Source organism: Rhinopithecus roxellana, chromosome 11, assembly GCF_007565055.1.
Source record: "Rhinopithecus roxellana isolate Shanxi Qingling chromosome 11, ASM756505v1, whole genome shotgun sequence".
Classification (NCBI taxonomy): domain Eukaryota; kingdom Metazoa; phylum Chordata; class Mammalia; order Primates; family Cercopithecidae; genus Rhinopithecus; species Rhinopithecus roxellana.
In genome coordinates, this window is record NC_044559.1 from 75,532,361 (window position 1) to 75,559,875 (window position 27,515).

Here is a 27,515-nt window from a genome sequence, read left to right on the forward strand (position 1 = left end):
AATGTCTGAAGTAATGGATATTCCATTTACCCTGATGTGATTATTACACATGGCATGCCTATATCAAAGTATCTCATGTATCCCATAAATATATACACCTGATAGGTACCCACAAAAGTATAAATAAATAAATATTAAAGTTTAAACAATCATGATTAAAATTCATTTTAAAATTAGGATTTAAAACTATTCGGATTCCAGAGCCCCACCCCTAGAGGGTCTAATGTAGTTGGTTTGGGCTGCAGTCTGAGCCTCGGGATTTTTTAAGCTCCCCAGGAACGTCTAATGTACAGCCAGGGTTAAGAACAGCTGCTAATAAATGGAGACTCCTGAGCCACAGTCCAACAGCTGAATCAGCGCCACTGGACAACACCTGTATCATCCAGTAGGACTCAGGAATTTCCATTTGTTTAACAAGCTCTCTATATCATTCTTAGGCAACTGAAACTTGAGAGCTGCCAGACCAGAAAATTCCTGAGATCCCTTCAGCTCTAACTTCTATGAGGAGACAGTAAGACAATATTAAGAATCATCCTTTAGATTTTTAAAAATTCATCCTTTTGAAATGGCCGAACAGGTTATGTGTCCTATGATGTTATGTGTCATATGATCCTGGAAAAAAATACATTCCAATAAGAACCTCAGTTCCATCACAGCCCTGGGTTCCAAGTGTAGAAAAAGGCATCCTTACCCGGCTGTCCAGCTCTGGGGGGAATTTGGTCTGGAACTGACAGATGGTCCCATCGCTGTAGTCTCTCTGGATAAAGACCTTGGTGGCCAGTGAGGCGCTTCGCCGGAGCTCCTGCAGATTGTGGACCTGAGGAGATGTGCGGGCCGCAGGTGCTCAGAGTGATCATCCATCTCAGCATATCCCAAATGCAGGGGCTTCCCAGAATCCGGGTCTTCCAGCACTAACACCAGGAAAGTTCCCAGCATGCAGAGACAAGCTGGGCACACTACAGGTGCTCCAGGAGGCCAAGGGAGGCAGGGCTGTGGGGTCTACCCAAGAAGCTGCCCTGAACTATCCAAGAAACATCTTTTAAAAGCCTAAAGCAAGGCTGGGTGCAGTGGCTCATGCCTGTAATCCCAGCACTTTGAGAGGCTGAGGTGGGAGGATTGCTGGAGCCCAAGAGTTAAAGGCTGCAGTAAGCTGTGATTGCACCACAGCACTCCAGCCTGGGTGACAGAGCAAGACCGCAACTCTAAGAAAATTTTTAACAAGCCTAAAGCAGGGCCAAAGTTGAGCCAACATGAGAAGTTCTGGAACCAACATATTTTAACAAAAGGAACAAGACCTCCTGGTGGCCGATCCAGTCCTCTCTCTCTCTCTCTCTCTCTCTCTTTTCTCTCTCTCTCTCTTTCTCTCATTCTCTCTTATTCTCTCTCTCTCTTTCTCTCATTCTCTCTTATTCTCTCTCTCTCTCTCTCTCTCTCGCACACACATACACGCACACACACACACAGCAGAACCTTTCATATTTTCATTCATTCACCAAGTACCAAGCGTTCACTTGTGAGACCCTGTGCTTGGGGAACCCAGCACTGAACAAGACCGATGCTCCAATCCTGCCAAGTGGAATTCACAACAGAGTTGGGGGCAGGTAGCATGTGGGACAGAGGAATACCTGATGCACCCCTGAACTCAGAGACTGGGTTCCAGGCCGAGTTTTGTGGCCCCGGCCAGAGAGCACCCCGGATGCTTTTCACATCCAGCACTTCTCACCACAGGAAACAAAGGGCCCATAAACAGTGTGGGCCCTTCCCCAAACTTCCCCAGAGAATAGTGTGGATGAAGTGGACTGAGGCCAGAAATGGAAGAAATAGCCTTCCCTGGCAGGAAGGAGAGGGGAGATTTCTGTCCCTTGTGCACATCTGTGGATTTGACATTGACACAGACTCTAGTGCTTGAGGAGAATGGGCTCAATTCCACAGAACAAGGCCACTTTTTCCACCTCTCCAGCCTCAGTCACCCACATTCAAGACAAGAATCCCACTGGTTGAAATATGACCAACACTGAGACCACGTGGATACCAAGCCCCAAAGGCAGAGTGAACAACAGGCAGTTCATCCCATGTAATTAAGCTGGATCCATTCAGTCACTCGCCTCTCATTTATTGAGTCTCTCCTAGTGCCAAGCTCTGGGGGTGCTGAGCAAAAGAGTCTGTGAGCTCCAGGGAGGAAGACAAGTAAATATATAATGAATTAGACAGTGACAAATGCCACAGAGAAGTAACATCTTACCCAGAAATGCTCACTCAGAAAAGGCCTCCTGAAGCCTGTGTTGAGTCATAAAGGAAGGCCGGGGTTACTAGTAGTAGGGGGCAGGCAGGGAGTGTGGAGAGGGAGGAAAAGGCAACCCAGGAAAAAAGAGAAGCTTGTGCAAAGTGACAAAGACAGAGCACATGGTCTACTAGAGGCAGATTTCAGCAAGACTGGAGGTACTTTGCAGATTAGATAAGAAACAGTGGGAGATGAGACTGTAGAGGAGGCAAGAATCAGATCACAAGGAGCAGGAAAGGTTCCTGCTGAAGGGGAGGATTTAAGATGAAAGATACTTAAACTTGCTTAAACACTGGGGAAAAACTTTGTTAAAGATCAGTTGGTTGTAGATATGTTGCTTTATTTCTGGGTTCTGTGTTCTGTTCCCTTGGTCTATACATCTATTTTTGTACCAGTAACCCAGACAAAACCTGCTGTTTTGGTTATATAGCCTCGTAGTATAATTTGACATCAGGCAATGAGATGCCTCTGGATTTGTTCTTTGCATAGGATTGCTTTGGCTATTCAGGTTCTCTTTTGGTTCCACATAAACTTTAGCATTGTTTTTCCTTTTTTTTAGCATTGTTTTTTCCAATCCTGTGAAAAATGATGTGGCTAAATTTGATAGGGATTGTGTTAAATCTGTAGATTGCTTCGGGCTGCGTGGTCATTTTAACGATGTTGATTCTTCCAGTCCTTGAGCATGGGATGTCTTTCCATATGTTTGTGTTATCTACGATTTCTTTCATCAGTGTTTTGTAGTTCTCCTCATAGAGATCTTTTATTTCCTTGGTTAAATGTGTGTGTGTGTGTGTGTGTGTGTGTATGTATGTGTGTGTGTGTGTGTGTGTGTGTGTGTGGCTATTATAAATGGGATGGGGAAAGGACTCCCTATTCAAAGAATGGTGCTGGGAAAACCGGCTGACCATGTGCAGAAGAATAAACTGGACCCCTATTTCTCACCATATACAAAAATTAATTAAAGGTGGATTAAAGACTGAAATTTGAGACCTGAAACCATAAAAATTCTAGTGGAAAATCTAGGAAAAACTCTTCTGGATATTGGCGTAGGCAAATCATGTATGATGAAGTCCCCAAAAGCAAATGAAATAAAAACAAAAATAGACAAATGGGACTTCACTAAATTAAAAAGCTTCTGCATAGCAAAAGAAATAACTAACAAAGTGCACAGACAACCTACAGAAAGGGAGAAAATATTTGCAAATTATGCCTTTGACAAAAGACTAATATCCAGATTCTATGAGGAACTCAAACAACTCAACAAGAAAAAAACCCATTAAAAACTGGGCAAAGGACATAAACAGACATTTCTGAAAAGAATAAATACTGCCAATAAATGCATGAAAATGATCAACATAAATAAGCATCAGAGAAATGCAAATTAAAACCACAATGAGATATCATGCTACACCAATCAGAATGGCTACTATTAAAAAAACAACAACAGATGCTGGCATAGATGCAGAGAACAGGGAACACTTATACACTGTTGGTGGAAATGTAAATTAGTTCCACTTCTATGGAAAACAGTATGAAGATTTCTTGAATAACTAAAAAGAGAACTACCATTCAACCCAGCAATCCCACTACAGGGCATCCTCCCAAAGGAAAATAAATCACTATGTTAAAAAGACACCTATACTCGTATGTTCATCACAGCACTATTCACAATAGCAAAGTCATAGAACCAACTTCAGAGTGACGATCAACACTTGACTGGATAAAGAAAATGTGGTATATATACACCATGGAATACTACACAGCCATGCAAAATAATAAAGTTATACATTTTGCAGCAACATGAATGGAGCTAGAGGCCATTATCCTTAGTAAACTAACTTAGAAACGGAAAATTAAATACCACAAAACACACCTTCTCACTTATAAGTCTAAACTAAACAATGGGTATACATTGATATAAAGATGAAAATAATAGACACTGGGGATTCCAAAAGAGGGGAGGAGGTGAGGGTTAAAAACTTACCCATCAGGTACAATGTTCACTATTTGGATGATGGGTACACTAGAAGCCCAATCACCACCAATATGCAGTATACTCATGAAACAAACATGCACATATACTCCCTGAATCTAAAATAAAATAAAATTTAAAAACAAACAAAAAACTTGGGAAATTATAAATACCTGGGAAAGGTTATTAATAAAGTAGAAGGAGCAGTTAATTGGTAGATCAAGGTCCTGAAAAGGTGGGAATCCAAAAACACTATGTGTGACTTTCCTAAATCCAGGTAAACCTTGCTCTATGTACAAAATGTACATAATCTCAAAGTATTGTGACTGAATTAAATAATGTCTAAGCCCTCCTCTAGGCTTATATTCACTGATTCCTCTAATCAAGGTTTTCTTTGAGGAAATCCCCTTGATATCTACTAGAAACCTATGAAAACTTGGAGAAATAAAGAATTCTTTGGTAATATAAATAAGTTAATTGTTAATGTGTCTGCTCTGGTTAAGGTTTTATAATGTATTTTCAAGAGTAAAGAACAGGGCTATGGCCTTCTTCTGCCCCTGTAAAACCAACTTACAAAAGTCAGTCAATCTGTGGACTCCCCTACCCCTAGAAGGCTCATTCTAGCAGTTTTGTGGGAAGTGGACAAGACTGGGGTGAGGGGCCAGTTGGAGGGATGATTCTCTTTCTAATAGTCCATGGGAAAAACTAAAGAGTGGTGAGAAAAGTGGTGGTGAGAATGGAAAGAAAGGAGAGAAACCATTCTGACATGGACTCAGCTTCATCTCCTCTGACCCACATAAAACCTGCTGTTTTCGTTACTATAACCTTGTAGTATAATTTGAAGTCAGGCAATGTGATGCCTCTGGATTTGTTCTTTGCATAGGATTGCTTTGGCTATTCAGGTTCTCTTTTGGTTCCATATGAACTTTAGCATTGCTTTTCTCTTTTTTAGCATTGTTTTTTCTAATACTGTGAAAAATGATGTTGCTAATTTGATAGGGATTGTGTTAAATCTGTGCCTGAATGCACACATGTGTACACACATATATGTGTGCTGTACTGAAGGCATGTGTCTGTAGCGACTGGCTAGCTATTGACCAAAGCCATTTCTTCTTGTTCCTAGGCACACAGCTATATTAATTCCCAGCCTCCCATGCAGTTAGGTGGGTCCCTATGACTGAATAGAATGTGAGAGGAAGTGACGAATGCCATGTGTAGGCTCGACTCATAAAGATGTACCACTCCTCCCTGCTCTTTCCCCTTTCATGGAGTCTGGTGGAGCCCTCTGTTGAAGATAGTGACACCACAAGTTGGGGAGATCCTGGGTCCCTGAATCACTGCTGGAAAGATCAATACCTATTGATCGGGAACACTTACCTGGAACTTCACTGAGCAGGATACAAACTTCTATTGTATTAAGTTATTAATATATTAAGATTTGGGGGTGCTACCTTACATAATAAATTCCCATTTCCTCTTGGCTTTGATCCACGGGTTCTCAAGTAGACAAAGAAAGATAGGTCAATACCCTTTTCAGCACCAACAATAACCTGAGCCTTGGACTACTATCCAGGCTCTGGGTGACCAGAGATCTGCTTCTCTCCCTGGAGAGTGTTTGTGAAGGAGCAACTCTTGAGGAGTTGCTAAAGGATATCAGACACATTTTATACGGCAGAGCCTTAGTCTCCCAGACCTACATAGAGTACATATCTTACAGACCCATCTGAAGTTGGTGAAGAGCAGGATTTAAGGCAAGGCAGGGTCTCCTGGTTTTCTCCATTCAGGGTGGCTTGAGTGTGAAGTGCCAGGAAGCCCTGGTGGAAAGATGGCCCACTGACCTGGGAGCAGGAGACTTGACCCTGGGCCACATGGCCCTGGGAAAGTCTTCCCTTCTCTGGACCTCAATTTCTTCAGCTGGAAACTAAGAAACTGGAACTACATGATTGCTCAAGCCCCTTTCAGCTCTGACATTTTAGAGGTTTTATCAGGGATTATGAATGCAAATGTTTACAGGGGCTGAGCAATAAGTGGGCCAGGTGGGGCCTGGGGCTAATTAGAAAACTGGTGCCCCATCTCAAGGAGGCAGATGACTATGGCCACAGGGGAATGTATACCCAGGTTGCCAGCACTTCTGGTGTCTCAAAAGAAGCCACAAATCTAGATCTTTTTAACAACAAATATCCTGATTTTTGAATGTTTCCAATACATTTTTTAAATGTATAAGCACTCAACAGACTAAATAAGGCACACCCATGGACCAGACTCATTTCTAGAGCTGCTAGTTTAGGACCTCTAAATAAAGAATCCCATGGCTGGGGCCCCTTGGGCAAGAGCTAAGCCAGGCTCCAGGCCTCTGGCCAGCTACTAAGCTTTCAGCAAGCTGGTGGGGCTTTCAGCAGAGATCCATGATGCTCTGAAATCCTACCAGAGGATCTCAAAATATGTGCACACCTCTCTCTGAGGCTGCAGTTTCTGAGTCTCCCCTGGGCATCTCCCAGGAGGTTCTTAACTGACCCAGAGACCTGAGCCTCTCTCCACTTCTCACCTTCCTCAACCCTGCCCCTCTCTCCCGTTGCCACCCCTGGCCCACTGGCAGCAGAGTGAAGACAGGGCCAAGAGGCATTTCATAAGGAAGAAAATCAGTGGTAAGACCCATGGGACCAATTTTCAAACTTCAGTGTGAGAAGGAGGGGGAGGCTTCCTGGAGAGTGGGTACCACAGGTCACATATTTGGCTCCTGTTCACCTGACAGTCAACCAGCTGGGGTACAGAGGAACAAGCTCTGGAGTGCGAATGAGCTCCTTGTCCAGTCTGCCCAAATCCAACAGGAGTGCCCCCCTGGCCCCATCTTCATCCTCATTAAAAACCATCTCATTCCATAGGATGCATGTGAGGCATCAAGAATCAGGAGGTTCCGCTGATGCCAGCACTCTGCTTCCTGGCTAGGGTGTGAAGGAGGAGTGAGGACTGTGAGTCACAGACAGCCAGGTCAAGCCTAAGGATAAAACACCAGCCACAAGGCCTCCCTTCTTCTCAGCCTGTACCAGTGCTCAAGCCTGACCCAATGGCTACTGGTTATTAATTCCATGCCTCAAAGATCAAACCTCCAAACACCCTGCTTGAATAATGCTACTTGGATGCATTTTAAAATCTCTTAGAGACCAAACCCCACCACTTGGAGAAGCCCCTCCCAGCCAGGCCCTTCCTAGTTATCCTTGGTCATCTGGACTATTTCCCAGGGCAGACTCTCTCCCAGTGACACACATTCGCAGAGGTTTGCTGCTCAGAAAATGGGCTCATTGCAGCTTTCCAAATGAGGTCAGTGTATCGCTCAGGAGGCTCCATCCCTCCTCTGAGTTCCTCACAGACATCTCTCCCCTAATGCTAACTCCTAAACAGAAATTAGGGAACAGAAAAGACCCAGTTTCCACCCATGAATCTCTTCCCTCTCCCTCTCCCCTCCCTCTCTGTCCCTCTCCCCACCCCTTTCCTCTCCCTCTCTCCTCTCAATACAGCTTCTCCTAGAGCTGAGGACTTCCTACTGAGAATCCTAAGAGAATAATCATGGGAACTGAAAGCAATGTTTTCCCTCTCCCAACAAGTTTGTCCTGGTAATGTCAACTCAATTCTAATAGTAAAAACAGCCTCAGGAGAATGACTCACCCCACAGCCCAGAATATGTGCATGTCCTGTGCCCCGGCAGAGCTAAGGCTTCCTGCCTCAGTTCTGCCACCAGTTCTGCCACAAGGCCAAATTGTGAAGTGAGGAATGTTTGTCCTCAACTCCCCATCACTTCTGGACTTTCCTCTGCCCCTCTGTCCCTCTGCCCTCAAACCAACCCAGCCAGGCCAAGCAGGGGGCCTGAGTCGCCACATTCCAGCCCTTCTTGATTTCCTTTTCTCTCCATCAAAGCTTCACATCAAGACCTGGAGGGCCCTCCTCTCTATCAGGTGACACAATAGGCTAATTAGATGCAGGGGAAAAAAAAAAAAAGCACTGGCCAAAGAAGCAGAAGACTCAAGTTCTTATCCCATCCCTACCACCTTTTAGCCATATTTTCCTGAATAAGTCTCAGCACTTCAGTTGCATCATCTGTAAAATGGGATAATGATGCCTTCTTTGGCTCCTTCACAGGGACCAGGCAAGCTTCTGAACCTTAGTTGTCTCATCTGTTAATTGGGCATAATAATACCATCCTTACCCACTTCACAGGGCTGCTCTGAGGCTTGAAAGAGATCACGCATGCGATAGTGCTTTGTACACAGGAAAGTGCAATATTCTCAGAGGCGTTATGAGCAGAGCCCCTCCCAGGGGAGAGTCATGCATGTCTCACAGCAGCCTCCTGGAAATGCCGCCTCAACCTAGAGATGTAGCCTGCTGGTTGGAATCTGTGGACCATGGCAGACCTGTGAGGGAGATATCCTGGGACAGATGGGCCTGTTGGAATCTGTCAGATCACATCGCAGAGGCAGCTGCCTTCTCTGCCCACACTGCTGGCCCAGCCATGCCCATGTAGCTGAAGTTCCCCTTTTCCATCCAACACAGCTCTGCTGCAATCTGGCAGCCCTATCTGGAAGGTAACCAGCTCCTTGGTTTCTCCCTTTATTATTCCTGCCCTCTTCTGTGTCTTTGGTGCTTTGTGAGTACTCTGGGTTCCTCTACTCTAGAAACCAAGCTCCCAGGGTCTGCCCAGGGCTTGCCCCCACACCTAGTCCTGAGGGGCAAGCTCTCCTCCTAGGCAACCTTGTGCCTTGTCAGAATGCCAAGCAATGCCAAGCAATGACACCTTGTTCTGTGGTGGAAACTTGAGTGGAATAACAACAGCCACACTTGATATTAATGTCACACTGCACTAGGATGCCCAGAAGCACTGCACTGAATCATTCAAAGGCCTCTGCGCTCCCCCAGCTGATGCCAGCTGGATTGGAAATGGGGAGACACCACAAAGGAAGTCAACATCAGAATTGGGGAGACCCTGATGTCCTGAGTTTCACTCCAAAAATTCAAAGGCAAAATCTTTCAGCTCTACTGCTGACATGCTGTGTGGAGTAGCAAATCAGTCCTCTCGTTTTTCATCCATCACCTTTACCATGTATAAAGTGGGAACATAAACAGCTGAATCTCCGTCCTGAAATGAGGGGGGAGAAGGGCAATTCCTAGGGGTAGAGGGGGAATCCCTGACCTCAAGCATTACACCAGGATTCTGCCCTTAGCTAACAGGCCCCTTGGTTCAGCCTTCAAGTGCTTGAAGGTGACACACCTATCACTGCACCCTGAAGAAGGCAGAACCTCCCATCAGATGGAGGGGAAATTTGGACACCCTGGGGAAAAGAAAAAAGAAAAAAGAAAAAAACCTCGAATGGGGTAAAAACTCAAGAAGAGTGATATGCGAAAGTGGGGACCAACCGTTTGGGTTCTCAGCCTGAGGATGTCTTTGTCCCCTCCCTCCCGCAAAGGAAATGCAGATGTAGAGGTAAGTCTGTCATCCCTTAGCCAAGCTTTAGGGTTCAGAAGCTGACTGCATAGCAACGGCGGACAGCTGCCTTCCCTCCCCTCACACACGCGCACACACGCGTCTCCAACCCTCTAGGAAAGCGATTTCAGGACTTGTGAAGTCCAGGGAAGGGGAAAGTCCAGCCTGGGGCCCTGAAGCAACCCTGGCACTAATGCCAACAAGTGTCGTGGACAGCTTAGGCGCTCAGGTGGGGCGAGGAGAAGACTGACACGCAAGGGGGAGATGAGCCCTCACTAAGCCCCTACCTCCTCCCTCCAGACCTGACCCGGGGAATCACCCCATCCCACCCTCAACTCCCGCCTCCCCCTTCTGCCCAGCCCGCCCCTAGGGCATTTGGTCCTGCGGCAATCGGGCACTGCCTGCGAGTCGGGCGCTCGCCCCTACCTCAGTGGCCATGATCAGGGGGCGCTCGGAGGCTGTCGCGAGGCCGGGCGAGGGGGGCTGTCCGCGGTGCTGACCCCGGGAGCAGGTGGGCGGCGGCGGCTGCGAGCTGGGGCCCGGGGCGCTGTCCGCAGTGCTGATGCGGGCGCCGCGGGCCCGGGCACAGGTGGGCCGGGGGCGGGCGGGCGGCGGGGTCCCTGCAAGGGGCGCGGCGCTCTCCGCGGTGCTGAGGCAGGCGCCGGGCCTGGGAGGCGAGGCCGCGCCCGAAGCTCCTCACGGCCCGATCGCCCGCTGCCGCGGCTCCTGCAGGCAACGGCCGGGTTTAGCTTTGGCGGCGGCGGCGGCGGCGGCGGGGGTGGGGGCGGCGGGGGGAGGAGGGGCCAGGAGCCGCCGCGGGCCAGGACGGGGAAGCCGCGGCCCCCAGACTCCGGCGCCGCCGGAGAGGAGCCCCGCCCGGGCCATAGGCTCGGCTCCCGCCCCGCGCGAGGCCCCGCCTCCCCTTCCTGCCCTCCCCCTTGTGAGAGCCCCGGAGCTCTGCGCTCGCTGCCGCGGCCCCCGGGACATCCAGCCTAAAGGAGAGTGGGGCAGGGATTTTTCTGGGGCAAGACGCTTCAGCCTGCCAAGGCTGACTGCTCCCGAGCCTCTCGCGGGCCCCCAGGTGCGACCTCTCTACCTTTCCAGCCACCCCCAGTGCCCCGGCTCTACCCCTCCCCCGCCCCGCCCCCGGCTTCCTCTTCAGAATTTCTCTTCTTTCTCTCCCTTTTCCTCGCTGTGTGCTCCCCCCATATACACACAGCCAGGCTTGCACGGAAGGCCCCTCCTTTCCCCTCTCCTTTGCACTTCCTGAAACCCCACTAGCTAGACAAAGATCCTGCTGACCGCAGAGAATCATTTCCTTTCTTTAAATAGGTGCCCACATTTCGTTCACAGCCGTAGCCTGGGGTCACTTCTTTCAGGGAGCTCCAGAATTGAAGCCAGTCTCTCCTTGCTGATCTTCCTGGACCTGGGCCCCACCCTTTTACTCTTCCCTCTCTCCTCTGCAACCCGAGTTTACACACACGCACCACCACTACCACCACCACTCAAAACCACAAGCAGATGGTGCCAAACCGGTATGCTCACTCTCCAAGGATAGCAGGTCTGGCTCTGGTGCCACCTTCACACTTTTGACATCATAAATTCCAACTAAATGAGCTATTTGTTTAATAAAAAGGAGACCAGGTGCAGTGGTTCACACCTGTAATCCCAACACTTTGGGAGGCTGAGGTGGGAGGATTGCTTGAGCTCAGGAGTTCGAGACAAGCCTGGGCAAGACCCTGTCTGCACAAAAAATGAAAACATTAGCCGGACGTTGTGATGTGTGCCTGTGGTCCCAGCTACTCAGAAGGCTGAGGCAGGAGAATCACTTGAATCCAAGAGTTCAAGGCTGCAGCTAGCCATGATTGTGCCACTACACTCCAACCTGGGCAATAGAACAAGAGCCTGTCTCTTAAAAAATTAAAAATAAGGCCGGGTGCAGTGGCTCATGCCTGTAATCCCAGCACTTTCGGAGGCCGAGGTGAGTGGATCACCTGAGGTCAGTAGTTCAAGACCAGCCTGGCCAACATGGTGAAACCCCATCTCTACCAAAAATACAAAAAAATTAGCCAGGCATGGTGGTGCATGCCTGTAGTCCCAGGTACTCAGGAGGCTGAAGCAGGAGAATTGCTTGAACCTGGGAGGCAGAGGTTACAGTGAGCTGAGATCGCACCATTGCACTCCAGCCTAGGCAACAAGAGTGAAACTCTGTCTCGAAATAATTAAATAAATAAAGTAAACATAAAAAAGAAAACACCAACACAAGTGCCTTTTTACACACCCGTAGTACCCCTTGGTCTCTTTGAGGGGTGGTGGGGTGTGCCCCTCTGCAGCTCACTGCTGCCTGACAGTCTGAAGCCCACACACAGGGAGAACCTGGCAGCCAGGAGACTGGGAGGGATTTCTGGCCCAGGCTTTTCCAGCTGTATAACCTTGAGCAACTGTCTTGTTTTCTGAGCTTATGGTTCTCTTTCTGTAAGATATGAGTATTGAATTTCACTAGACTGTTTCTAGGGCCTTTTGTATTTTCTCCAACCTTTTATTTTGAAATTTTGAAACAGAAAAGTTGAAAGAATAGTACAATAAACTATGCCATCTACCTAGCTCCAACTATTGCTTTTTGCCACATTTGCTTTATTGATAGATATAAAAACAGAGATATATTTGTCTAGATTATTAGAAGGTGACAGACATCATGAGGTTTTATCTGTAAGTACTTCCATTCACCACGCATCTCCCAAGAAGAACGGCATTATCTGAACTAGGCACAATACCATTCTCATGCTTTATTTATTTTATTTTATTTTATTTTATTTTATTGCGATAGGGTCTTGCTCTGTCACCCAGGCTGGAATGCAGTGGCGCTATCTCGGCTCACTGCAACCTCTGCCTCCTGGGTTCAAGTGATTTTCAGCCTCCCGAGTAGCTGGGACTACCGGCACGCACCACCGTGCCCAGTTAATTTTTGTATTTTTAGGAGAGATGGGGTTTCGCCGTGTTGGCCATGCTGGTCTCAAACTCCTGAGCTCAGGTGATTCGCCCAGCTCGGCCTCCCAAAATGCCAGGATTACAGGCGTGAGCCACCACATCCAGCCAATTATCATGCTTTTAAAATTCCCATATCATCTAATATTCTAGAACAGTTTGTCACCTCTAAAACACATTAATAACAATGACCCTTCAAAAATTCCCCCAGAACTTTTCATTTTTAATAGCTAACATTTAGTGAGCACTTACCATGTGCCAGTCCATATGCTACACACTTTACATGTATGATCTTATGTAATCCTCACAATTACTCTGAGTTGTGTTCTTGTGATCTTTTTATTATTCCCACTTTATAAATGAGGGAGCTGAGTAAGTTGCCCAAAGTCACAGGGTTTGTGGGAAATGGAGACAGGTTTCAGACACGGGCAGTCAAGCTCCAGAGCCTGTGTGGTTGATCCTCTTAACTGTGCTGCCTCCCTCCAGCATCTGGTAGACCATAGACTAGCAGAGCAATGACCACATCTCCAGCTGTCTAATTTGCAGATGAAAACACTGAGTCCCAGAGGATAAGTGACATGCTAAAGAAGTTAAAGACAGGTGTCTCATTCTACCTTATAGTTTGGCATAGGATTTGGCATAAAGGACCAAACAGAATATCTATGAATCCTGCAGTGGTCACTGGTAATAAATGAGCACATAATCTGATTATCACCATGTAAATTTCACAGTTCCTCCCACTTGATTTTGATCACATCAATTACACAACCTTCTGGAAACCACTCTCTTAACTTGATGACTAGATATCCAGATGAGGCCATTCAACAAATCTATTCATTCAACATCTATTTGTTGAATGCCTACTGTGTATCAGGCACTCTTCTAGGAACTTGGGATACAGTCATGACTAAAAATACAAAGCCTCTGTCCTTATTGTACTTATATAGTAATGGGGGTAACAATCCATGACATAAGCAAATATGTGTAAAATATGGCAAATTGTGATCACTGCTAGGAATAAGACATGGTAAGGAGATAGTGATAGAGAGGGCTTATTTTAGAAAGGAATAGTCAGGAAATACTTTTTTTGATAAGGTGAAATTTGGGTAGAGCCCTGAAGGAAGAGAGAGACCTAGACATATAGATACCCGGAGGAAGAGTGACAAGGCAAACAGGACAGAATCCAAGTGCCCTGACGCAGGACTGGGCTTGGTATGTTCAAAGAACAGCAGGAGGCCAGGCATGGTGGCTCACACCTGTAATCCCAGCACTTTGGGAGTCCAAGGCAGGTGGATCACTTGAGGACAGAAGTTCAAGACTCTACTGGCCAACATGGCAAAAGCCCATCTCTACTAAAAATACAAAAATTAGCCAGGTGTGGTGGTGGTTGCATGTAATCCTAGCTACTTGGGAGGCTGAGGCTGGAAAATCACTTGAACGTGGTAGGCGGAGGTTGCAGTGAGCTGAGATTGCACCACTGCACTCCATCCTGGGTGACAGTGTGAGACTCAGTTCCAAAAAATAATAATAATAATAATAACAAAAAATAGCTGGGAGACCAGTGTAGCTAGACCTGAGGTGAGCAAGGGGAAGAGAGTTGGCAGTTGAGTTCAGAGAGGTAGCAGGAATCAGGTCTTCCAGGGTCTTGTAGGCCCCGATAAAGACTTTAGATTCTACTCATAAAGTGAGATGGCAAGCTTAAGAAGGTTTAGCGTAGGGGTGTGACATCATCTAATTGCAGTTTTTAAAATATTCCACTGGATGTCAGAGGGGAGGCAAGACTAGAAGCTGCAAAACCAATCAGGAGGTTGTTAGAGCAGCTCAGGCTTAGAAGATGTGGTGGTGGCTTAGAATTTGGTAGTAGCAGTAGAAGTGGGAAGAAGTGGCCAGATTCTAGAAATAATTTGAAAGTAATGCTGAGAGGATCTTCTGATGGATTGATGTGTGGTATAAAGAAGACAGGCCGGGCATGGTGGTTCATGCCTGTAATCTCAGCACTTTGGGAGGCCAAGGCGGGTGGATCACTTGAGATCAGGTGTTCAAGACCAGCATGACCAATATGGCAAAACCCTGACTCCACTAAAAATACAAAAATTAGCCAGGCATGGGGGCACACACCTGTAGTCCCAGCTACTCAGGAGGCTAAGGGAGAAGAATCACTTGAACCCAGGAGGCAGAGGCTGCAGTAAGCTGAGATTGCGCCACTGCATTCCAGCCTGGACAGAGAAAGACTTTGTCTCAAAATAAATAAATATATAAATACATAAATACATAAGAGATAGTCAAAGATGATTCTAAGTCTTGAGATCTGAGCCATCAGAAGAAAGGAGTGGTTGTCTACTGAGAGGGAAGACTAGGGACTGAGTAGGCCTGAAGGGTTGGGGTATACAGCATTTTGGTTGTGTTTTGTTGACTTAGGTTTGAAGTTTGATGTATATGTTATAAGTAAATTATAAGGGAGGAGGAGGAGTTGGAGATATAACTTCAGGACCCTTCACTATGTGGATAGCATTTAAAACCATGGGACTAGAGACATCAAGGGAGTAGGCATAACTAGAAAAGCTGTCCAAGAACTGATTCAGGACACTTGGTCACTGACAGGCTGGAAGACAAAAGACTGAGAAGAGGGGCCAGTGAAATAGGAGGAGACCCAAGAGAGAGTGGTGTCCTGAAGCCAAGCAAAGAAGGCTGGAAAGAGAGTCTTGCCTGCCATATTGAACACTGCTCGCAGGTGGAATAAGATGAGAACTGAGAAATGACCACTGGACTTGGCAGCAAGAAGGTTCACCAGTGACCTTGACAAGAGTGGTTTTAGTGGTGCAGGGATAAGATCCTGATTAAAGTGGGTTTGAGAGTTAGCATGGAGGAAAGGAAGGAGAGGCACTGAGAGTGTAAACAACTCTTTCTGCTGCAAAGGGAAGCAAAGACTAGCATGGAGGTCCAAGGGAGACATGAAAGCAAGGGAGGTTCCTTTCAAGAGGGAAGACATTAGGGCATGTTTGTCTGCTGACAGGAATCGTCTAGTAGAGAGGGAAACACTGATAGTTCAGAAAAGAGAGGGTTAATTGCAGGAGCAAGCCCTTAACAGGCCAGCAGGGAATGGAACACAAGGCAGAGAGGGGATGGCTTGGGAGAGGAGCACAGACAATTTTCCACAGAGGTGAAAGAAGCACGGTAAACGGCCACAGATGGGAGCTGGTTAGGAGGTTTTGTCACATAAAGAAAAACCTGAGCTCCACTCCTGCTCCCCTTCTACTAGCCAACAGCTTTTCACACATCATTCAACCATTACCTCTAGAAAGCTTGGTCCATCATTCAACCAGTACCTATAGAAAGCTTGCTCCATGCCAAGCATGGAGCTGGCACTTCCCCGTGTAGCCCAGAGAGAGTTCTCCCCATTGACGTCACAGGACTAGAGTCTACAGAGGGCTTTGAGATCACTCACGCAAGGATAAATGATCCCTTTTAATATCCAACTGCTCTGATGGGAAAGAGGCTTTCACAGCCTCACCCTATTTCCCCTACATTGCCTCCAGCGTTGTAACAATCTGGACAGACCTGAAGTCTTAGTGGCCTCAAAGTGGAAGCCACAGAGACAGACCCACATTCAGAGTGGGGAGCGTTCCATGTTGCGCTGACTCAAGGCTGTGATGGGATGCTAGAGGATGGGATGTTCCCAAATGCAGTCATCTGGACTTTAACCCCTATATTTGAGGCAGAGAGCTCTTTGAGATTTAATCTGACTAATCATTATTATCCAGCTGCCTTGGGACAACCCAGTCCTATGCAAGAGCCTAACTCTTTGATTTTTTTTATCATAAATTAATGAGTTCACCCACAAAATAACATCAAAGAAGATCCACTAACTAATTCAGTGTTATCATCCGCCGATCTGCGGCTGCATTGGAAAGCCTCCCAATAAAGGACCACAGCCGGAAAAAGAAACCAACAGAAAGATTTGGAAATCATAATATCTGGAAAGAGATGAGAGAAAAACGAACTCTTGCAGACTGCAGAGAAGCCAGAGAATGAGCTAGCAAACCTCAGGAAGATGAAGAAAAAGCAGGGGAGACAAGGAAATTCTCAGCACTTGGGTCTGAATGGAAAACAATCGCATGAATGCTTGAGGGGGAACTTGTGGTCTGGAAAGTCTTAAACGATGTCATCTCACAGCACACTGCGGAGACCACTAGGAAGTGTGTGGTAGGAAACGGCGTCCCTGGAGTCAGATGACACAGGTTTCAACCTCTGGCTCTGCTATTTACTATGTAATCATTAGCGAGTCTCAATCTCTCTGAGCCTCAGATTTCTGATCTGTAAAATGGTGGCAAGAATTCCCCCTCCCCAGATAGAATTCATCCAAATATTAGAGGCTTTCTCTAGATGTTACCTGACTCTTCCACATCTTGTCTTTCAAGAAGAAAACAGGAAAAGATTTATGGTGATGCCTTGAGAGAAATCTTCCCACACTGACATTTCTTGCAGGCCCAGTGGGATTTCCTAAAGCATAGAAGAGATATCGGCAAATATACTTCATTTCACTCGGCAAGCAGTTATTAAACATCCACTGTATGCCTCAGAGAGACGACCATGGGATGTTTCCAACCCACCAAGGACACCAACATGCAATCGAGAGATGGCCAGGGTCTGTGATAAGTGCTAAGGTGGAGACAGATTCTCCAGAGTTGGGGGCCCAGAAAGGTTTTACAAACTACATGGCATTTGATCGTGGCCTTCAAGGATTAGTGTCAGATTCCCAGATACCAGATGAAAAACAGTGTGCAAAGGCAAGGGTGCATGAAAGGTGCCTGGAAACACAGAACCTCTGGAACCTCAAATTCAAGAAAGCAGCTGCCAGGCAGAAATGGCAACAACAAGAAACATGAATGGAGTGGACATGCCCTAAAAATAGAACAAGAGCAAGAGTAGGCCGACTATGACACATGTCTGGAAGTGGAGTCACTAGGAGGTGACTAAGCTAAAGGGGAGTTGCCTCCCTCCCTCCCTTTCCTAACTTCATTCACAGTCTCTCTCTCTCTCTCTCTCTCTCTCTCTCTCTCTCTCTCTCTCTCTCTCTCTCTCTCTCTCTGTCTCTCTCTTCCCCATCCCCAGGAAGTGGAGTGGGAGGCAAGGTTCTATAAGTAGATTCTATAAGCAGATTCACAGCTGCACAGGAGAGACTGCAGATACTGAGATGACATTGGGGAATTATTGGCCAAAATGTTTACCTGTTGTTACAATAGCCACTGTACTGGAGGCCAGACAGAATGCCCATGGGACCTTTGTTCTAACAGTGGCTCCAGAGACCCTCTGAAGTAACAATCAGGAATGACTGACTGCACGGTCTCACTTCTACACCAAGAAAACTGGCAGCAAACTCACCAATCATTTCACACCATAGCCAACTGGGGGAAGACTGCAAGGTTTCTGGCTAAATTAAGGAAATTATTTCAGGAAGTAAATAGACATGAGCACAAAGGGTAACAGGTGCTTATAAAGCATCATTAATTACGAGAGCCAAAAGGGATCATAGAGTTCAAACCAATTTTAGCTGCAGAACCCTTTGTTCAAAGTCTCGAATGAAAGTCAGATACATAAAACAAATAGAAGAAAGTGGATTTGGATTAAATGAGGCAGAACTTGCTTGCTCTACCACCCTCCACTCCCTGCAGAAGTCCCAAAGCTATCTCCCATCATCGTGGACCTCCTCAAGTGCTCAGCAGAATTTTTTTTAATCATCAAAGTAACACACGCCTATGAGTTTAAAACCCCAAACATACAGCAAGACTTATTTTAAAAAGGCAAGAGTCCCCCACCAACTCTGTCCTGAGCCTTCCCAGGCTGTCTTCTTTCCTCTAAAAGAAATGACTTTTCACTGTTTTCGTGGTTTCTGTTTTAAATTCTTCTGATGATGATCTTTACTTTCTAAACGGTATACCTGTACTTTTTTTCAAGACAGAGTCTCGCTCTGTCACCCAGGCTGGAGTGCAGTGGTATGATCTCGGCTCACTGCAACCTCCGCCTCCTGGGTTCAAGTGATTTCCCTGCCCCAGCCTCCCTAGTCGCTGGGATTACAAGTGTGTGCCACCATGCCTGGCTAATTTTTGTATTTTTAGTAGAGACAGTTTCACCGTGTTGGCCAGGCTGGTCTTGAACTCCTGACCTAAAGTGATCCTCCTGCCTCAGCATCCCAAAGTGCTGTGATTACAGGCGTGAGCCACCGTGCCTGACCTATATACCTGTGCTTCTATCTCTTGATTTATTCACTTTAGAAACTTTGTCCTGTTTTCTTCAGCGACAGAAGAGAACTTGGGTCACACCGATGCCCTCCCCTCCCAATATAGTTATGTCACTATTTAAACTTATTTTTTATCAAAGTAATACATACAATTAGTTTAAAATTCCAACCAGGGACAAAGTCTTATACAGGCAGTAAAACACAGACGTTGTGTCCTATCTCTTCCTTCCCTCCTGTCCTTCCCATCCTCCTTCCCACTCAGGTAGGTTGGCTTGTGGAAAAGAGAACTCTCTGTTTAGTCCCCCTTCTAGTCCTTTTCTGTAGCACTCATCACCTTTTCTAGCAAACTGTATAATTCCCTTATTATGTCTTCTGTTTGTCTTGCCTGCTAAATTGCAAGCTTAGGTAAGGATCTTTGCTATGTTCACTGATGTATCCCAAATGCCTAGAATAATGCCTGGTTCAATAAATATTTGTTGAATTAATTAAAGCAGAGTTCTCTGGAAAGGGAGCTTCTTTGAGATACTGCTAGAATCTATCATTTTGTATCTAATTTGTTCTATGGGAGGGTGTATAAATGAAAATTTTATTTTGCAGATGATACTAAATTATAGACAATAGGAGTGGTGCCATAATAGATAAAGACTTCAGTTCAGACCCATTTATTGGCTTTCCATGTTTGGACAAATTGGTCCAATTACCTTGGAAAGAAAGTAGCTATTTGCTTAGCTTGGTAGAGACTGGGAAGGACATGAATGATGAGGAAGTGGCCTTTGCCAACCTCACTCTCCCAAGGTCAGTTTCTGCTTTGGAAAGGAGAACCAGAGGTCCCAGGGGTTACTGGGCCGCCAGGGGCCCCAGAGCCAGAAGCCTTTAGCCACAGGCTAAGATTGAGCATCTCCTATGTTCCAGGTACTGTTCTGGGCACTGGCAGGAAGGAGAGAACACCTTTCTCACCACATCGACACCCAGCACTATCAGTCCCACGTTGCAGACGCATCTTGAAGTCCATCAGGACCAAGAAGCCTTTCTTGAACCATTCCACTCCCAAATACAGGGCTTTCTAGACACCTCCCTCATGGTTTCTATCTTACCATGCTTTGCCTGGTAAACTCCTTAGAGGTTCTGGAATTCCTGACCATTGCCCAGGTCACAGGGCAAGTTCCGGCAATTGGAACAGTTCCATAGTCTTCCGAGTTCTAGCAGCCATTTCACCATTTCCTGCCTCCACGTCATCTATTCCTCCTGCTGGGCCCCTGATATGCCCTTGGACCTAAAGCTTTCTTGGCCAAAAAGCGCTGGGGCCAGGTGCGGGGGCTCACACCTATAATCCCAGCATTTTGGGAGGCCAAGGTGGACAGATTGCTTGAGGCTGGGGGTGAAACCAGCCATGTTGGCCAACATGGTGAAACCCCATCTCTACAAAAAAATACAAAAATTATCCAGGTGTGGTGGTGTGCATGTGTAGTCTCAGCTACTCAGGAGGCTGAGGCAGGAGAATCGCTTGAACTCAGGAGGTGGAGGTTGCAGTGAGCTGAGATCGTGCCACCACACTCGAGCCTGGGAGACACAGCGAGACTCCACCTCAAAAAAAAAAAAAAAAAAAAAAAAAGTGTCATCCCTCCTCACCAAGGCCACAATACCCAGGACTCCTCTCTCTGCTGGGTCCAGTGCATCTGGCCCCCACCCACCACCCCTCCTAGCCCTTCTTACCACTTCTCTTCCACACACACTCCATGCCAGCCACAGCCAGAGTAGACTTTGGTTTTCCACTCTCTCAAATGTGCTATGCTCTCTCTCACTTCTGAGCTTTCACATGTGCTCTACCTGGAATATTCCTTGCTCTTCACCTGCCTCTTCACCTGGCTAAACCTCTTCTAGTCTCGATTTACAATTTCCTTCCCTGGGATAAAGCCTTTCCTGTCACTCTGGCCTTGGTTATGTGCACCCCTATTACGAGCACCCTATACTTTCCCTATAATAAGTCATTCTTTCTATAATTTATTTGTTTGTCTTCCCTATTACACCATAAACTCCTAAAGGCAGGAACTTTGTCTCCTCAACTGCATTCCTAGTGACTAGAATAGAACCTGGAACATAGTAAATGCTCAGTTAATATTTATACAGGCAGGTGAGTTGACTTACAGGAAAGGGAACATCTCCATTCAGTTTTCCAAGGTTGAGATAGGGAGAGGCATGGTTCCAATTGTAAAGAACTTTATGGTCTTGTGTGGGAAATCTGGCTCAGACACCATGACACAGTGAGCATCTGACAGGTGCCCCAGGAACCTGTAGAGACAGCAAGAGTTATAGGAAAGCTGAGGGGGGAGAGATCCCAGCAGTCTAGTAACAGAAGTCTTCCCCTCACCCATAGGACTAGAGGTGGATATTGAAAGATGAGGTGTTTTCTGCTTAGGGGAGGAAGATGCCAGACAGTATGGGGGTGGAGAGTGGGCAGCTGGAAGTTAAGAAAGGGGAAGGTATGTCTGGAAACAGCAGCCCATGCTGGCAGATTTGAACTACTCTGTCAAGAACCAAAGCTGGAGCCAGATCATGAAGGGCCATGAAAGCCAGGACTGGGCCATATAAGTAATGGGAGCATGTGAGGGCATCAGGAAAGCAATGTATTGGGACCACCCATCTGGGAGCAGTCTCGGGGATGGATGAGAAGGGAAAGGACCAGGTGGTGAGGCATGGGGCATGGCCTAGGAGTGAGGACAAAGGGACAGATGTGAGAAACATTTTCAATGGGGTCACCCAGGGCTGCTGCTTCTGACTGAGAATATGAAATGGAGAAGGGAGGGATGGAAAAAAGAATGCGGGATGCCCCATCCATCTCCATGGTTGAAAGATGCTGTGGTCAGAAACCATAAAGGCAGACCAGGTAAGAAGTACACATGGCAGATGTAAGGGGAGAGGAGAAGCCTTCGTGGTTTTTCAGGACTGAAGGGATCATGTAAGACTGTGGGAAAAACTTGGGAGGCCTCTCTAGAATTGATGCAGTGAGTGATATCGTTTGTATATTTGTCCCCACCCAAATCTCATGTTGAACTGTAATCTCCAGTATTGGAGGTGGGGCCTGGTGGGAGGTGACTGGACCATGGGGGTGGATTTCCATGAATGGTTTGGTGTCATCCTTTTGGTGCTGTCCTCACAATAGTGAGTGAGTTCTCGCAAGATCTGTCTGTCTAAAAGCGTATGGCCCCCATGTGACATTCCTGTTCCCCTTTTGCCTTCCACCATGGTTGAAAGCTCCCTGAGCCTTCACCAGAAGCCGAGCAGATGTTAGCACCACGCTTCCTGTGAAGCTTGAAGAACTGTGAGCCAATTAAACCTCTTTTCTTTATGAATTACCCAGTCTCAGGTATTTTTTAAGACAGGGTCTCACTCTGTCACCCAGGCTACAGTCCAGTGATGCTATCGTGGTTCATTGCAGCCTCAACCTCCCAAGATCAAATGATTCTCCCACCTCAGTCTCCTGAATAGCTGGGACCACAGTTACAAGTCACCACGCCTGCCTAATTTTTGTATTTTTGGTAGAGATAGGGTTTCACCATATTGCCCAGGCTGGTCTTGAACTACTGGACTCAGGCAATCTGCCCTCGTTGGCCTCCCAAAGTACTGAGACTACAGGCACAAGCCACTGCGCCAGGCTGTGTCTCAGGTATTTTATTATAGCAATGCAAGAATGGCCTAATACAATAAGAATGTGTCATTTGACCTCAGGAGAGCATTAAAAAGAGCTAGGAGAAAGAGACTGGCTGTCTAGCCTTGGGCGAGATGGTGTAATTGAAATTGAAGATACCTCAGTTCAAATCCCAGCTGTGTGTCACTTACTAAGTCCATCACTGTGGATGAGTTAATTACCATCTCTGAGCTTAGGCTCCACATCTGTGAAGTGGAAATTGTAATACCAAAGTCACAGGAGTTTTGTAGGGAGTAAAATGACCTCTGGAAAGAACGATGTTCAGCTCCTGGTCTGTAGCAGGTGTTCAGCAAAAGTAACTCATGGAGAGAAGGAGTCGGTGTAAGGAGAAAAAGATGACGGCAGCTGAAGACCCGGACGCTGGAGCACCACAGAAGCCCAAGAGGGAAAAGCCCTCCAGAAGGTGGATGAACAGTGTCGGGTATTATAGAAAGTTCAGGATGAACTGGATTGGCAGGAATTATATTACTGAGTCTTTAGAGAGCGTGATTTGGAGTACAAAAAGAGTCAGAAATCGCTACAAAGGCCAAAGTCAGGATTTTGGGGCTGCAAATAGATTATCCTATGAACATCATTTGAGAATAAAGACATCTGATTAACATAACAAGCAGTCTATAGGGTGGCAGCTCCAGAATTAGCTCCCTGGCCCCCCAGTGTCCCTAAGAATCCAGGCCTTTTTCATCCTTTCTCTACATCCCAAGCACACTGGCTTCTCATCCTCAGACTTACTGCCCGGACTTGCAAGGTGGCTGCTGCAGTTCCAAACATCATGTTCTCATGTATGAACATCCATGGCAGGCAGAAGGAGGGAGAACCTACTTCCTTTTTTCAAGGAGATAAATCTTCTCAGAAGCCTCCCAGTAAACATGCCCCTGTATCGTATTGACCAGAACTCGGTCCCATGGCCACATCTAGTTGCAAGGGCAGCCAGGAAGCTATCCAGCATTTTCAGACTCTATAGGAAGAGGAAGGCAAGGAAGAAGAGGTTGAAAATAGCCACAGTATGGGTATGTGACCAGCACTACCTACCACACTACTCATTTATGAAATCTGGAAATCATAAATATGGGGACACTATAGATGATGGGGAGGAAGGGGAGAAGTAGGCTCCTACATTAGAGAGAAAAGAGCCCAGGCTTGAGAGAGAAGGAAAGCTGCATCCTTTTCTGCCATAGTCAAGAAGGGTAGAGGGTGGGCCTGGAAACAGACTCTGCACTTGATCTTAGCCAAAAGGCCGAGAAGCGACGGAAACAGACTCTGAAGAGGAGAGAGTAATCTTAACCTTGGCAAAGACAAAAAATGGCTGCTTTGAAGAATACACTGGAACATTGAGGGGGATCACAATGAGATACCACCCTCTAAATCAACAAAACTTAAAAAGATACCAACCATGGGCTGGGAAGGCTGTGGATCAACAGGAATACTTCTATACTGCCAAAGGGAGTATCAGCAGGTACAGCCGCTTTCGAAAACAATTTAGCCTTACTCCATAACCCAGCAATTCCACTCCTAGATCGACACCATTGCATCTGTGGGTCCAGTTACGAACTGGAATGTTCTCAGCAGCACTGTGAAAGAAAAAACCTGAAAACAGCTCCAAACATCCTTAGATCAGAGAATGAATAATTAAATCATGATCTACTCCCATAATACAATAACTATATAACAGTAACCGACCAGGTGCAGTGGCTCATGCCTGTAATCCCAGCACTTTGGGAGGCTGAGGTGGGCAAATCACTTGAGATCAGGAGTTCGAGACAAGCCTGACCAACATGGTGAAACCCCATCTTTACTAAAAATACAAAAATTAGCTGGGCGTGGTGGCGGGCACCTGTAATCCCAGCTACTCGGGAGGCTGAAGCAGGAGAATTGCTTGAACCAGGGAGGTTCAAGTGAGCCAAGATCGAGCCATTGCACTCCAACCTGGGGGACAAGAGCAAAAAAACCAGTTATAACACGGATCTCAAAAAAACCAGGTTGAACAAAAAAGGCAAATGAAAGATACATACAGTGTGGTTGCCTTTATATTTACATAAAGTTCCAAAGCATGCAGAAACTAAAACAATATGTTACGTGGGGATGTAAACATAAGTGCGAAACTATAAAGAAAAGAAATAAAAAGATAAACACGAAATTGAAGAAAGCGATTAGCTGTAGGCAAACTTGGGGAGACGCAGACGCATAAGTCCAAATAGGAAGGAAATGCTCTCCTTAAACCGAGCGGTGGGTACGCAGGTGTTCGCTGTGTTCTCATTCTTTATACTTCACACAGATGCCAGAAAAATTATTTTGTACCCACTGAATAACTAATTAAAACAATTTGAAGATTAAAAAGGAGAGAGAACGCAAGTGAGATGAAGGCACACCTGCAAGCCCACCGTGGGGGCAGAAGCCCTGTCCGTTGCGTCACCATCTGGGACCGGCAGAGCTCAAACAACATGGAGTTGAGACAACTGGACACGTTATGGCCGAAGTCTGGCCAGTTCTGTCTGGGTGTCACTTAGAATGAGAGAACCTCACATTTGGGAGGGGAAGGACGGTGGACAAGAGTGGGTTGGAGAGAGAGAGCCGAGACATTAGAATGTTTTTCCTTAAGGAACTAGGGGTGAAAAAAAGAAAAGACTTGCTCCCTGCATGCAGGGCTTGCCCTGGGCCTGGAACAGCCTGGCTTCCCATTGAAGCCTCTTGACACGTTTAGGAAGGGGGAATTACCATCTCCATTTCTTTTTAAGAGATAGGGTCTCACTCTGTCACCCAGGCTGGAGTGCACATCATAGCTCACTACACTCTGGAACTCCCAGGCTCAAGTGATCCTCCCACTTCAGCCTCCTGAGTACCTTGGACTACAGGCGCACATCACTGTGCCCAGCTAATTTTTTTTTTTTTTCCATAGGGACAGGTTCTTGCTATATTGCTCAGGCTAGTTTTAAACTCCTGGCCTCAAGTGATCCTCCTGCCCCAGCCTCCCAAATTGCTGAGATTATAGGCATAAGCCACTATGCCTGATCTTCCTTCTCCATTTTACCAGAGAAGACCTAAGTTAGTGACTTGCTCATGCCACACAGCAAGTGAGTGGGAGAGGCAGGTACTTGCAATCATACGTAACCTCCTCCCAGTCTGGGCTGCCAGCCCTCCAGCCTCAGCTCATGCCCACTGCCCTTCCATCCATCCTTCCATTCAGCCAAGCCTCTCCTGCCCAGGGTTTTGTATATCCTGTCACCTCTTTCAGAAAGCGACCTCCCACATCTTTCCCTAGCAGGGTCCTTCCCATCTTCAGGTCTCAGCTTCAGTGCCGCCTGCTCAGAGGCCCCTCTTGACCACCCCCACTTCAGCGGGACCCCTTGTTATTCTCCTTCCCTGGACTCTGCCCCTTGCCCTCCTTGTGCCTCAACTGTCCATATGCATCAGCTGCTTTGCTTGCTTACTGTCTTTCCCATGTACTGGAACATATGTCCCTTGAGGGCAGGGACTGCATGCCTCTATTTACCATGGCATCCCCACCGCCCAGCTCTAGGTCTGGCATGTGGCAGGTCTTTGACAAATGTTTGTTAAATAAACGAACAGCTGAACTAGAGTAGTGAAACAAGGCTGAGGTGAGAGACATATAGACAGACTCAGACCCATGTCCCTGCTCAGAGAGGGGTCTATCCACACCCTCCGTGCCCAGAGAGCAATTGGTAAGCCTCTGCTGCCTTCAGACTAGCGTCTGGGCAGCCCTGGATGCCCAGGAATGGAAGAGGTAAAACCCTCCAGATGGCATTGTTACTGGCAGCTTGGGCAACCCCTGCCCAGTGGGGATGTTCCCTCCCTCCATCTGCTCCTAATGAGATCTTTCCTGACTGCAACATTGGGCTCTTGGCAACCACTGTTCCAGAGGGTACCCTGCAGTTGGAGGGTGTTCAGAGATGAAATATCTGAAACAATGCAGGAACAAGGGAAATGGAATAATTATAACAGATGAAAAGACCCACATTCTGGGCTTTGCCAAGTTAAGCAGAATAGGATAATTGCACGCAAGGCTCTAAGGGGTGTGAAGGCCTTTGAGGGAGGGGAAGTATTGGGGATGACATGAGAGGGTATAATTATGCAAAATGGTATGAGATGGATCCCTGGGAATTTTAGGCCTAGTGGCAGGAACCATTTTCTCCTGGCAAAGCTCTGAGTTTGGGCAGCAGTTTCCTAATGGAAGGAGTAGAGTTCCACCCTGATGGCATTTAAGCCCATGTTAAGCCGAACCTGGAGACTCTACGAGTACACTGGCCTTATTCTAGAAAGCTGGGATCAGGTGTTAGGGGGCAGAGGTGACCTGATGGCAGGGTGGTGAAATGGTCATTTGCACAGGTTTTCTGGTCAGCAAGAGCTGGGTTCCAGTCCCAGCTGGCAGCCTTCTAGCTGTGTGTGACCTTGGGCACATGGCTCAACATCCCAAGGCCTCAATTTCTGCATCTATGAAATGGTGACAATATCACCTGTGCTTTAAGGTTATCGGGATGATTACATGTGATAACATACAAGCTGTTGTCACAGTACCCGGTATACAGGAAGAGGGCATTAAGTGTCAGCTACAAAGTCTGCATGGAGCCAATCATTGGCTTTTGCTAGGATCTCTGGTCCATGACAGGAGGAGGATACCAGCAGATCCCTGGAATCCTAAGGCTTTGATTGGCTCTGAGGTCCAACTTCCTGCAGGAGCTGCTTGGGAGGTGCAGGTGATAGCAGGCCCCAACTCAGACATGATCGCTCTTAACAATGCGAGATTTCTGAGAGCTGGAAATCCTCAGCGGGAGAGCCTGGTTAGGTGGATGCCACATCTTCCTTTCCTTTATTTTCTAGGCAGGGGAAACCAACCAAACTCCAGCC

General features: G+C 46.9%; 1 long non-coding RNA gene across 1 annotated transcript; it reads right to left on the minus strand.

Annotated features, from left to right (window-relative positions):
• Positions 1-697: 697 nt before the first annotated feature.
• Positions 698-24,376, minus strand: LOC115900450. The gene is made up of 4 exons (XR_004060133.1): positions 24,045-24,376; positions 23,385-23,610; positions 21,095-21,238; positions 698-817 (listed from the first exon to the last, which is right to left on the minus strand). It is a non-coding gene; the product is annotated as an uncharacterized LOC115900450 (long non-coding RNA).
• Positions 24,377-27,515: the final 3,139 nt, after the last annotated feature.